Source organism: Taudactylus pleione, unplaced genomic scaffold (genome assembly GCF_031769625.1).
Source record: "Taudactylus pleione unplaced genomic scaffold, aTauple2 ptg000139l, whole genome shotgun sequence".
In the NCBI taxonomy this organism is placed as follows: Eukaryota; Metazoa; Chordata; class Amphibia; order Anura; family Myobatrachidae; genus Taudactylus; species Taudactylus pleione.
The window spans coordinates 231,256-246,069 of NW_028284541.1; positions in this window are offsets into that span (position 1 = coordinate 231,256).

Here is a 14,814-nt window from a genome sequence, read left to right on the forward strand (position 1 = left end):
CCCCCCCTCCAGTGTGTACTCCGAAAGAGTGTTTAGTGCAGCCGGGAACCTTGTCAGCGAAAGGCGTAGGGGTTTGCTTCCACAAAATGTGGAGAAGATGATGTTCATCAAAATGAATTATCAATTCTTCCAGGGAGACCAGCCTCCAGAACGTACAGAGGGACTTGTGGTGGTGGATTCCAGCGCCGACAAATTAATACTCTGTGAGGATGAGGATGTACACAACACTGAAGAGGGTGAGGAATCGGTGGATGAGGAGGATGAGGACGACATCTTGCCTCCGTAGAGCCAGTTTGTGCAGGGACAGATTAATTGCCAGCTTGTTTTGTGGGGGCCCAAATGAACCAATCATTTCAGCCACAGTCGTGTGGCAGACCCTGGTGCTGAAATGATTGGTTTGTTAAAGTGTGCATGTCCTGTTTCTATAACATAAGGGTGGGTGGGAGGACCCAAGGACAATTCCATCTTGCACCTCTTTTTTTTCTTTAAAGTATGTACTCTTTGGGGCCTAGTTTTTCAAACTGCCATCCTGTCTGCCACTGCAGTGTCACTCCTAGATGGGCCACGTGTTTGTGCCGCCCACTCGTGTCGCTTAACATAGTCATCCATCTACCTCGGTGCAACCTTTTGGCCTAAAAACAATATTGTGAGGTGTTCAGAATAGACTGGAAATGAGTGGAAATTAATGTCATTGAGGTTAATAATAGCATAGGAACAAAAAAAAAACTAATTCTGTGATTTTAGCTGTGTTAATGTTTTTTTTCCAAAAAATACAGATCCAAAACCAAAAGGGTGGTTTTGGCAAATCCAATCCAGATCCAAAACACGAAGAAAGTCCCAGATCCAAAACCAAAGCACAAAACACGAAAAGTGGCCGGTGCACACCCGTAATTCACAGGGGCTTATTTATCACTAAATATTTGCGCATATTCCCTGAATACACCAGTTTTTGGGTTATACCCTCAAATATTAAATATCACCCCAATGTACCATGGAGGGACCGCAGCAGATATCTCTGACATATGTTGCGGCTCCTCCATTTCCGACAGCAGCCCAAAACCCCCATAGGTTTCTATGGGGATACAGAGCTGACAAATATATCAGATTCCGGAATTTGGACCCTGCAGTCTATACCATCTGAAGATGGCGTCATTCACTGTAGCCTATGGGAAAGACTTCACAAAAATTAACAGCAGACTGCGCACGTGCAGGAGTCCCAATAGAGGAGTGAAGAGACCACTGATGCGGTCTACAGACAGCTATCTCGGACTCTATGGAGAGTAACTCTAGTCCAGTCCACATAACAGAGGGCTTGATGACAAAGGACCTGATTCATTATGGATCGCAACTGTGATTACGCATGCAATTGGCCGATTGTTGCGATCTGCGCATGCGTATGCTTCGCAGTGAGCACGCAGAACTAGCCACTGCGACCGGGACTGTGATCGCAGATACTATGCAGACCCATCGCAGAGTGATTGACAGGTTGTGCCGTTTGTGGGGGGTGATGGGTGGGGGTGGTTGGAGAAACTTAGGCGTGCAAGTGCGTTAGAGCACCGTTGCAGGGGCGTGCATAAATTAGCCACTGCGCTGCCATACGCAGCTCGAGTGCTCAGTGCATGCAACGAGGTTAGCAATTTCTGAGTAAGGTCAGAGCTTGTACAAGTGTGCTTGAGGCTGCGATGGTACTCGATGTCACCGATGGTTTTGCAGTCTTGCTAAGTATTACAGATGTGTAATGTAAGGTGGGCATCCTTATGTTGTGCTGTGACGGCATAGTGATCGCAATGGATTAGCATATCATCGCAGCCAGACTGCGTGCGTAATTAAAGCCACGATCGCAGTTGCGATCTGTAGTGAATCAGGCCCAAAATTTGCGCTGAATTGCTCCATCGTGCACAAATCGCGGTATTGAGCAGTTGGGGGGGGGCTGTCATGACGTGATTTGTGGCACCAATGAAATGTCGTCATCTATGCATTATGCATTTTATTTCCACATCAATCTAAATGTTTTGTTTGCGCAGAAGACATTTTGTAAAGTTTTAGTTATTCCATACACAATGCACCAAAGTGGCAGTTTGAATCTAGACCCTATACAGTTAGATTGTCTATGAAACTCTCTATTTATACAGTGTTTGTGTGTGAATAGAATGTCATTAACCTACTATCAGAATCAGGAATTCGGGACGATTCAAAGGATTCCAAAGGAGAATAGATTATCACTCATTTGATAATCTTTCATTCCTGGGGTAAAGTGTCACAGTTGCACAAATCTCTTTATATGTGGAACACTTTAAAATACAAATTAAAAGCCATCATTGCTCCCACCTCTCACACATGAAATAGTTGTGTTATCAGAAAATTAATTTATATTAATTACAAAATTAATTCATATGCTTGAGTACTAGAAAGCCTTGCATAACTAATATTATCGGTATGAGGAGCAGCCAATGATCCACAACTAAATGACTAGAATCTGCTTTGTACACTGACGTCTCATATTCTATAGAAACGGCTGAATTTACATTGCAGAATTAGCATTTTAATTGTTTCCTTTATAGAACGTAAGTAGTAAAATCTAGATTGTTTTAATTTCTCTTGCTCCAATATTTTTTTTTTTTTTTCGCGGCAGATAACTAACATTAAGATTAATTAAAATGTATTGTTTCATAAGAAACTATACCTAACCTTTTACATTTTTTAACTATATAATAGATTCCTGCAAAGACAAGATCTCTTTGTCACCAACATGGAAAAGACACGTTGAGGATTGTTAGCACTTATATTGTGTATTGTCTTTGTCGGATCCTAATAACTCAAAAAGAATATATTCATCAGTGTTCTGTTTTTTTGGGTCCTAATAGGGTTTGGTACGGGATGCCGGCCCTCAGGATCCCGGTGCGACAGGTACTGGTAAGTAGCCTAACCCTACCCTAAACCTAACCCTCCCTCCCCACAGCCTAAACCTAACCCTCCCTCCCCACAGACTAAACCTAACCCTCCACCTCCGCAGCCTAAACCAAACCCTTCCCCCGCGCAGCCTAAACCTAACCCTACATCTAGTGCCTAACCCCTAACCCTACTCTCCCCCTAGCCACAATACTTACCATCAGGATGTCAGAGGTCAGGATGCTGGCGTCGGGATACTGACTGGTGGCAGGATTCCGGCGCTGGCATTCTGACCGCCGGGATACCAGCTACATCCATCCTATATAGAGATATGCGGTTCAATTCTCCAGAAATCCGAATCCACACGAATTTCGTGAATCCGGGTAAGTCCGAGTCACGGTTCTAATTGGGATGTGCGCCGACCCCGAGTTTTGTTTTTGTTTTTTGGATCTGTATCTCCTTCAAGGTTTTGGATCTGGATTTGGTTTTGTAAACCACCCTCAAGTGTTTTGGTTTTGGATCTGGATTTTTTAAATAAAAAATAGATAAAAAGTTTCAAAAACAACTAAAATCATGTAATTTATGCAATCCAAAACTCGAAAGTCGGATTTAAAATCCGAATTCCGAAGCGCAAAAAGATCAGAACCGCGACCCAGATTTACTCAGATTTTCTCAGGAGATTAGAATCGCGACTCGGATTTACCCCGATTCATGAAATTCGGGTGGATTCGGATTTCTGGAGAACCGAACCACACATCTCTAGTTTTAATCTCCTTTATCTTTATCTCCTTTATCCTTAATCTCCTCTAGTTTTTCAAAAAAGCTGACCCTTTTTCCCGCCAACATTTGTGTCATTATTTATTAAGTTTGGTTACGGTAATCACTCAGAAATGAGGTAGGATTCCCCAATAGGGAGTTTAATACAGTTTGTATGTTTCAAACCATTATGATGGCTGATATCACCAACTCACAGCTCTCCCCAGTCTCACATACTAGAGGACCAGGGGTATTCAACATGTGGCATGCCTGCTGCTGTGGAACTACACATCCCAGTATGCCCTGCCACAGTTTTAGCATGCCCTAATAGCAAAACTGAGGCAAAGCATGCTGGGATGTGTAGTTCCGCAGCAGCAGCAGCAGGAATTCCACATGGTGGAGACCCCTGCTGTAGAAGTAGCAAAAAAAAAAAAACAGAAATCTTTATTGAGGTGCTAAAAACAGCTAAACCTCTGGAGGCACAAATCAGACCCACAAACACGTTTTTATCACCTCAGTGAGTATTTTTTTATTTTTGGGATAACTCTCCTGGGACGTCCTTTGCCAACAGTGAACGTTGCATTTAATTTCAGAATTGCTAGAATTTTTGTCAAATTCGGAGTAGTGGTTCACAAATGCAATTACCAAACCATCATTCATCTCGTTCACAAGACAAATATGGTAATATATACAGTAATAGTGTCCTGTTCAGTTTGTGACGACCTGGGCGAACGTATATATATTGCACAACCCTGAGACAAATCATACCCTCATAATCTGCTAATTGTAATTCTATCCATGGCAGTAGCTTTCTTCAAAGCTACAGAACACAAAGAAAGAGGATAAATAATACACTTTTGGCTAATCCGATATTAGATAGTGCTAAATGCTGAATAGAGTCTTTTGTCAATGTCTCTTCTTCCATATCTTTAGCTGAAAGAAAATGACAACAATTAACACTTCTCACCGTGCCATTATCCGCCAGTTGGGCTGACTCATCTCAGACAGGCTAAATCGGAATGAAAGCTAAGGTTTAATGTAACAGCCTCACCTTGGGCCATGGAGTGTCAGTCTTGCGGTTGCTAGCTTGTCAGCAAAGGACAGCCTGCAGCCCCTCATTATCACTTCAAAAGTGTTATGAAGCAGATGTATCTTGATGGTTTTCTTAATGTGCACCGCTGTACTGTAATTAATCTTCAGAAGGGATGAAAGATTATGTTGTTGTTTGGTTCTTGTGTGTGTCTGATGTGGATATTGTATACTCAACATTCCCAGATCATTTACAATATGCGCGTTTATCAGAGCTGATGCACAGTTATGAATGGAAGAGATTGATACTATACAGTCCATTGTTCATATTTGCAATGTATGGGCTACCCTCCATCATCGGGTCTGCAGATACTTTGTGTTGGCTTGGAGCTTGGCTTTAAAGCGAATTTGTTTACAAGCCTCACTCCCATCTTGCACGCATACGGTAAAGTAACGTCTGTATTATGCATATTTTAACATTTTATAATAGAGGTTTATATACTGTATTGCCATTAGCTCCTCATATAAGGCACACCTCCCAACATTTTAGTTTGTAAACCCTCGCGTGCTTTCGATGTGTGCGCCTGAACGGGGTGTATGGCCTTATGTGAAAGTGGGCGTGGCTTCGCGTCACTACCCCCTCCCCTATTTTCATTACTGACCTGTTTTCCTTCCTATAGTATTATTAACATTAATAACATTGATTGCCAGTCATTTCCAGTCAATTTTGACCACCTCACAGCTCACAATATTGTTTTCACCACTATGGGCCAAAGGCTGCAGCCAGCAGACTGGCTAAACTAAGCGACAGAGCAGCGGCACAAACACATGGGAGTTTAAAAGAATATAGCACATGTACTGTATGTATTGTAAGTTGGCGCAGCTCAATTTAAATTCACTTCTTCTAGCAAACACACACAAGAGCCTGTTTACGCTGGATTGCAGGCGCTGGCTAGTGTCCGACAAGCAAACATACACAGTGACAAAGATGCCTGCAGTAGCTTCCCACCCACTCCATCTACCTACAACTCTCTCTAATGGCGATTAGTATGTACTATTGCAGCATGAACTACAGCCCACACCCTCTCCATATACTCTAATGTGTCAAATGGCACCTGAAATCACGAGCGAGGGACTTAAATGCAATCCAAAACACGAGAGATCTGTTTGTTAGATCCGTGTCCTGAACTTGGTGAGATGATCCGAGTCAGGACTTGGTTCTACTCGGAACCACAAAGTGATCGATGCCGGGGTCGGATCGACTTGGAACCTCAAAGTTCGGGTGTGTTCGGTTTTCAGCAAAACCAAGCCAGTCATCTCTATATAAATAGAGAGAAGGTCACAGAGATGGTTTGCGTACAACTCTGACGGTGGCCAATCAGATGGGCACAGGATCTGTACTGCGTATGTGCCGATAGGTGTCTGCGAGCTTGCTTGCAGTGCCCAGGCGCCGTTTGGGGGCAAGGCAGGGGCGCGGTCAGACACCATGCCAGAAAGCAAGATGGTGTTCGGCCCCGTTTTCTGGGTGTGCTGAAGTCAGTGGCTACGTCCTTGCACTCGTATTCACTGGCTTCAGCTGCGTTAAAACACTGCCCATCCTGCGTAACCTGAAGGTTCCCCAGATGACCGATGGGCACACAGAGTGATCCAATGTTGTATTCTTCGATGCAGAAGCGGATCACGGTTGCCAGCAGAAGGTGTCTATTTACACAAGACGTCGCCTGCGCCATTAGCGTATTTTAGCATCATTGCTGCGTCCAAAGATGGCAATAGCGTACAACTCTGAATCAGGCGCACTTACACTTATTTCACCTGTAGAGAAACCGTATGGATACATATGTGATCTCATACACCTATCCTTTTTGTGCCATATGGCGCAACAAGCGTGGGATGACAAACGCTTCCCCACCAGTGGTAATTCTTGGACTTCAGTACTTTTTCCAAAATTTTGTCTCTTATTCACATCGTAGCCGCATACAAAGTCGCCTTTAGTGTACTAGGAACTTAGAATTCGCATATTTGTCGCAAAGTAATTTATATAAATTCGCAGATGAAGCAAAACGCAGCGTGGTGTGATGCGTGGTGCAGCTCACTCACATTGAACCTCTGCTTTTGCCTTTTTACACAGGTTAGCATTTTAGTCGCACACAGTAGAATATTATGGAGACACAAAACATGCTAGCACATACCTCTACTACAGCAGTCCTCGTGCATCCGCATATTGGGGCTGTGACACGCTGCTGTGACCGCTTTAGCGCCTTTTGCGGCAGTCGTGTCTGCAACTTTTAGCTAAAGCTAGTATCAGCTCATCCCCTAGTGTACAAGTGTGCAACTGAATCTGCGAGCAATTTGAGTGCGTCTCGCACCATGGAAACTTGTACTAGCCCCATGCTAGGTGCAAATTCTCCATCAGAGTATGGCCTCCAATGTAAGCAATTAAATATCTGAGTTCGCAAGCACTTCTGTGACACTACTTTAACACGCCCATAAGATGGTAAATCTCCAATCATCTGCTTGGCCACCTTCCAGTCACCGCCAAGGAATTCCCAAAACAGTTCTGAGACTGTGTGGTCTATTTACTAAGCAGTGTTAGGAGACTGAGTGAAAAGTGAAAAGTGATAAGAAAGTGATAAGGTGCCAGTCAATCAGCTCCCAACTGTCATCTCAGAGGCTGTGTTTGAAAAATGACAGTTGGGAACCAATTGGCTGGCACCTTATCACTTTCTTATAATTTTTCACTCTGTCTCCTAACACTGCTTAGTAAATAGACCCCTGTGTGTTTAAATAGGTCCTGCGACACTGTGTGTACACACCATGGGACGCATGTTCTGTGCAACTTTTTAGCTAATTAGATGCATGTGCAATGATAGACACTGACTATTTGCACAAATATAGGTATTGCGTGCGACTCAGTATCATCCCCCTGGGCTCATGTTACCTCCCGAACCAATACAGTACCTCGTATTAACAACATTGTTCTAAATCATTTACATTATAAATGCTTAATTATTGAACGACCAACTGCTGTTGTGCTTTCCATCAGGTATCTAGCTTTCGGTACATGTTCCCTCAGGTTATCCACCATTATTATCATACTGTAATATACTGTATATACACATGCTCCTCACTTAATGACTGAGCTCCGTACCTACGACTAGGTCATTAAACTAATCGGTTGATAAGCGAGGGGCCGCAGAGCGGCTGGGAAGCAGCAGGGCCCAAGCAGAGGGTGAGGCATGTCTGTGTGTGCCTCGCCTCCTACAAGAGCGTACCGCATCCCCATTCGTCCTTTCTGTGCCAAAAGCTTGCCCCCCTCTCGCAGCAGGGTCTGTCCTAGAATATTCTTTTATGTGTTTTTGTATCCTGCAACTATTTGTGCAAACCACAGTTAGTGGTTTACTTGTTTCCAGCTGGTCGTAAGTCCAAGCGGTCAATAAACAGGTATTACGTTAAGTGAGAAGCATCTGTATTGTTTTCAATTTACATGTGCAAAATACCCTATTGTCTCTCAGACTCATTCCCCTGCATCTCTCAACCTCTCACCCATGTCTCCCAGCCTCACCCCCATGTCTTTCAGCCTCACCCCTATGTCTCTCAGCCTCACCCCCGTGTCTCTCAGCCTCAACCCCTGTGTCTCTCTGCCTCATTCCCCATGTGTCTTTCAGCCTCACCCCCTGTGTCTCTCAGCCTCATTCCCCTGCATCTCTCAACCTCTCCCCCATGTCTCCCAGCCTCACCCCCATGTCTTTCAGTCTCACCCCCATGTCTCTCAGCCTCTCCCCCGTGTCTCTCAGCCTCAACCCCTGTGTCTCTCTGCCTCATTCCCCATGTGTCTCTCAGCCTCACCTCCTGTGTATCTCAGCCTTACCTGTGTCTCTCAGCCTCATTCCCCCCTGTGTCGCTAAGCCTTACCCTTGGTGGCTTTCAGCCTCACCCCATGTCTCTCAGTCTCACCCCCATGTCTCTCTGCCTCACCCCATGTCTCTCAGCCTCACCCCGTGCCTCCCAGCCTCATCCCCATGTCTCACAGCCTCACCCTCCATGCCTCTCAGCCTCACCCCATGCCTTCCAGTCTCACCCTCTGTGTCTCAGCCTCCCCCTGTGTACCTCACCCCCCGTGACTTTCAGCATAATTTTCCCAGTGTCTCTCCAGCACAACTCCTTGTGTCTTCCCTGTCTCTCCAACTCCACCCCTCCGAGTCACTTCATCTCCAGCCCCCCAAACCCTGCCCTCCCCATGTCTCTCAAGCTCAGTTGACACTTATCTCCTGCTCCCTGCTGATTCTGCTGCTCCTGTTCATGGACGGCTGGGCTCCTCTCTGAACCAGTGGCACAATGTCATGATGTCACGTGTGCTGCGCTGGCACAAAAAATAACTTTTTGCAGTGTTACAGACAAGTGTCCCCCTGTCGCTGGGCCTTCATAGGAAGGATGTTCGATGTCCCGTCTCCAATAAGTGCTTCGCTACTGGTTAGTCTGTGGTTTTATTTGCGAGTGCCAAACAGATTGAAGAATGATGGTGTGCCATGCACTCCTTAATAGTTCTTATCATTTTGCCAGCGTACATCAAAATGCACGGGTATTTGAGCATACATATTGCGTGATCCATACTGCACACTAATTTGTACTCAAGCATATTAAGCAGTAATGTATTGGTTACTGCAAAGGCAAAAAAACCACTGCTCGACTACCTATATCAAGGGTACAAATTATTTTTCATATATTGTAGATAATATATGATTTTATATAGTTATTTATATAGTGCATACATATTCCACAGCACTTTTACAGAGAATATTTGGCCATTCACGATTCCCTGTCCCAATGGATTTGGAGTAGCCCACAGCGATACAGGGGAAATCACTGGTAGGCCCTACCCCCTATTGCACTAGATTAATTACATATATTAATGTTAAATGTGTATTTTATGTAGATTATGACTAGGTGCAGTCTCACTACATCTTAAAATAATATTTTAATAACATTATAACTGTATTATTCAGGTTGACTTGAGATTATTTTTTAGCAGTGTGATATAACTGGTGATATAACGACAAAAAAAATAAAAATCACACATAGGTCAGAAATGTGATCAAAAGGTGTCAAAATGCATCAGTCATTTCTACGGTCGAATGACATGACCTTTCGGAACGACACGGTCAAGGTAATAGAATAACTGTGGCTCACTCACCTCTGGCTTTTCAAGTGTTTTCTGACTACAAACCAGATGTAATCATAGCTTGAGGGCTAGATTTACTTTTAGTGAGGTGTCACCAAGTTGTGCTTTCTCTAAAACATTTCACTGAGGTGTGTACTCTAACAAAGGAAGGGATTATTCCTGGCAATGACGATGAACAATGGCTGTCATCAAAAAGATCAATGAAACTTTTATATAAGCAATAGTCATATTTAAGTGGTGTTAGACAGTTATTGTTCTCTGAGGTCATTGAATCATATAATACTCAAGTTGAAAGGTTTTTTGTTTTTTTTGCTCTTTTTAGCACAGAAAAAAAAAATCAGCATAATAAAAACACCTCATTTTCGAAACTCCTAATGACAGGGCAATGGAGGCAGCCATTTTGTGAATTCAGCTCATTTTTCTGTCACTTCACTATGAACAAGTGACATCACTGCAGCACCCTTTGTCTCAGTTTATTGCAGCTAAGTCTAGTTCCATGTGAATTCTTCTAATTATTGTTTACTAAAATTACAAAATGGCCTCCTTCATTGTGTGCAAGCGATGGGCGCACTTTGACTGTGCAGCATTAATTCAGCTGTCTCCACAACTCATTGACACATTAAGTTCTGGTTTTTGGTTTTGGCAAAGCCACCCTCAAGTGTTTTGGTTCAGATTCGGTTTCGGATTTTTTTAATATTGATAAAAACAGCTAAAATCATGTAATTCTGACCTGTTTACATGCAATCCAATTTAGTTTTTAAATCGGAATTCGAACAGCAGATCCGAGCGGGGACTCGGTTTTACTCGGAATCCCAAAAGTGATCTGAACCGGGACTTGGGCCGAAGCTGTGCGGAGTTTGTGTGTTCTTCCCTTCTTTCTGTTTCATCCAACAATCCAAAGACATATTAGTAGATGACAGGGGAGCAGAGTAAGAGAGGAGGGGGCAGCCTCTGTACTGGCCCTCTCCTCTCTCCGCAGTGCATTCCCAAGCAAACGTCTACTGGGTTATCTGTGCAGATAAGTATACTAAATGGGTGCAGGTTGTGTGGTGTGTGGCCTATTTGGACGTGTGCACTCCACACCTTGAACCTTTTATAGATATGCCACTGGTAGATGATATGGCTTCTGATCAAATTAAACTGTAAACCCAACTGGAACAAGGACTGATGTGTTCAAAAAAATATTATTTTTTTTTTTATTAAATTTTTTTCCCCCAACATTTGTAGTTAATTGAGAGCTGTAGTGATTTATTTTTTCTGTAGGACGGGGAAATAGGACATTAACATGAAAGGTCAGTGATTAGGTCCATAGCCTGTCAAGGATGGCTGTCATTAGCTTTTCTTACTCAGATATCTGTAAGACACTAATGCATATTTAATTGTTTATAATCTTCAGTGTGTCCTGTGCTACGGGCTACATTACAGGAATTTTGCATAGCAAAGTGCACTGACGGAGCAGATTACATAAGTATTTCAGCTTTAGAAAGTAATTACATTCATGACATAAATCTCATTGTATATAATTATAGATGAAGCACGCTCTCTACGCTAATATTCAACAACATTCACAATAAATGTAAACAATTCAGATTTTAAAGTGTTCCTGATGTCTGCAAACAGCAGTAGCAGCCTATTGTGTGTACTGGACCAATACTCCTGAGGGAATGGGTATGTTTGACCGCCGGACGTCAACCCGGCGGTTCAAATCCCGACGGCGGCAGCCCGATGCACAATATCCCCACAGCGGAGGTGTTAAGTATTTCTAACCCTCTCACCCCCCCCCCCTAACCCTCCTTTAGGAGTGCCTAACCCTAACCACCCCCCCTAGTGCCTAACCCTAACCTCCCCTCCTAGTGCCTAAACCTAACCCCCCTTCTCCTAGCCTAACCCTAACCCTCCCCTGGGGAGTGCCTAACCCGAAGTCCCCCCGGGGTGCCATAAACCTAACCCCCCCATCCCCGGCTACATACATACTTACCCCCGGCATTGGACGATCGGTCCGGCGTCGTTTCGGTGTCCCGGCGTCGAGATTAACATAGGCATCTGCATTTCGACGCCTAGATTAGATCCGTTGCAGGATTATGCTGTCGATATTGAGACTGGCGACCCATGCGTCCGCTGATCTCATAATTGCATACCATTTGACAAGGGGCTTGATTCAGAGAGCCTGATTCAGAGATGTACGTTCATCCGTGGCTAGGGGCCTGCGCAGGACCCGTTCTGCGCATGTGCAGAGTGGGTCCTGCTATCTAGCTCGCAGATCCTCAAGACGCAGCATGATTGACATGCTGTGGTGCTTGGGGGGCGTGCCTGGTCGCCACTCTTGGAAAACGGGGGCGTATCGCCTCCGTTTTCCGGGAGGGACCAGGCCAGGGGTCTGCGTCGGTGGATGCAGTTTCCTGGCCATTTGCATGACCAGGCACCGGCCAGTCTGTGGGAAGCTTCAGCTCCCGCAGCCAGACCAAAGGAGTAGCCATCGGTCGTGATGTTGATCCCAGCCTGCAACGTCGGTCGCAGTGCTGGGATCGTGAATGCAGCAAGGAGACGTCTGGCACCTCCTTCTGCATTTGCATCTGAGATGTACGGATTTGCACAGCCGCTTGTGTGCCGCTCTGCAAATACGTCCATCTCTGAATAAGGCACTGAGTTGGGAATAGAGTAAGAAAGAGCAAGTAACTGCACCTTGGTAACACCATGCTGAGCTGCAGGTGGGACAGATTTAAAATGTTCTGAGAGTTTTAGATTTAGGAGGGACGTATCCAAACGAGAGATGTAGATAGACTCAAGAAAGTCCTGGAGCAAATAGTGTGTTAATATATCAGTAACCTATGTGTGGATCATAAAAAGATATAAACAGTGTAACATAAAAATCAAATTTATTTTGAGACAATTTTAAAAATAAAATAAATACATATATATAAATTAATATACACAATTACTGCACATGTAAAAAGGACACAATCGCTGTAGTGTTGCAATGTCCACAATGCTACATTGTTAAAGTGTCCTGTCAATGACATGCAAAATGAGTTCTGGTGTCTGGTGTTAGCGTTTTTCTTTGCACGGAGACGAAATAACTAATTTAATACTTGTCACCTTCAGTGTTCAAATGTTAAATTCCACCGGATAATATTTATTTATTACCAGTTATTTATATAGTGCACACATATTCCGCAGCGCTTTACAGTGGATATTTGGCCATTCACATCAGTCCCTGCCCCAGTGGAGCTTACACTCTATATTCCCTATCACATGCTCACACACATACTCATTAGGGTTATTTTTTGTTAGGAGCCAATGAACCTACAAGTATATTTTTGGAGTGTGGGAGGAAACCGCAGTACCCGGAGGAAACCCACGCAAGCACAGGGAGAATATAACTCCACACAGTTAGGGCTGAAGTGGGAATTGAAACCACAACCTCAGTGCTGTGAGGCAGTAATGCTAACCATTACACCGTCTGTGCTGCCCTAATATGCATATAGTCAATAAAAAAGGGAAGTTCCAGTCTCTGTACAGAGCAACTAGAGTAGGAGTAACAGTATAATATTGTCTAGTTTCTTTAGCTTATCGGTAAGCCTGGCCGGATGAAGTCTATTCATTCTTCCCACCTCTCGGCGGTCCGGGTGTGTGAGCACTGTGCCTTCTGTTAAGGTAATCCAAGTTTGTAATGCACTGGTTGTCACGGGCAGATGGCCGAGTCCTCTGAGTATGGTGTGCGGCTCAGTGCTATTCCTCTGTATCTCGCACGGCTCCGTCTATGTCTTTGGCGGCTGTTTGCTTCTCACTTCTGGGATGCGGACAATAGGAATCACTCCTGCAAGTTACTATGCCAACGCGTTTCCCTCATCTTGCAGGCATCGTCAGGGCTATGATTCTCTCAGTGTGTTAGGGTCCTCATATCGGGAGCCTGATAGAATTGTTCTAATTGGATGATTGCTACTCCAATAACCCCTTTGTTCATAATAAGCAACTAGGCATTATTTCATATAATTTGCCATATAAATGAAAATAAGAAGACCCAATTAGAAATGCTTTAGCCTCTTATCAATCTGCTTTAAGTGTTTAAAAACCCAGTTATGGTCTTATATGCAAATATATATAACCCAGAGTTAACATGCTGACACTTGTTGGTCGGTATGCTAACCCTCCCCCACTTCCTACCCTAACCCACCTCATTGGTGCCTAACCCTACCCTCCCCCCTAGTGCCTGAACCTGACCTCCCCGCACCCTGAACCTAACCCTCTCTCCTTAGTGCCTAACCCTAACCCTCACCCTAGTGCTTAACCCCTAAACCCTACTCTATACCTCCCCCAAACCCCGCTACTTATCTTCGGCATCCAAGCGGTCAGGATGCTGGTGACGGGATTCTGACCGCTGATATCCCTACCGCCAGGATTGCCGAACGCATCCCCTATATATATATATATATATATATATATATACAACACGTAATGGATGGCACTCCCATGCACTAGAACAATTCGGGTGCCCTCAGCAGTAAGCCATGTAGCCAACAAATATAGTCACCATTGCAGCGGCACTCCAAGAAAAAACACAGTCTGGACAGGAATGATAGCCAACGTTTCAATGCTTTACTGCATCGTTTTCAAGACATAATGAGACATTGAACAACAATACTTACATATACCCCAATGCCCCACCACGTGCAAAACGCCACAGCTTCCGGGTCTAACCCTGGTCCGCCCACTAGTGACGTCACAGGTGCGACCCGTTGCCATGACAGCAATAAAACATATACACATAACAACATCAACAGGAGACAGATCGATAATATATCAAGTTTAAACATGCGAATCACATTAAATTATATCCATTCTTGTCTTAATAACATACCCATGAATGGTTATAACATGTTAATATATTTCAGTATTACTTAGTCAAAATCAGAGATATGTTGTCAGGACTTCTATGTATCTGTTATAATCTACCAGTGCAT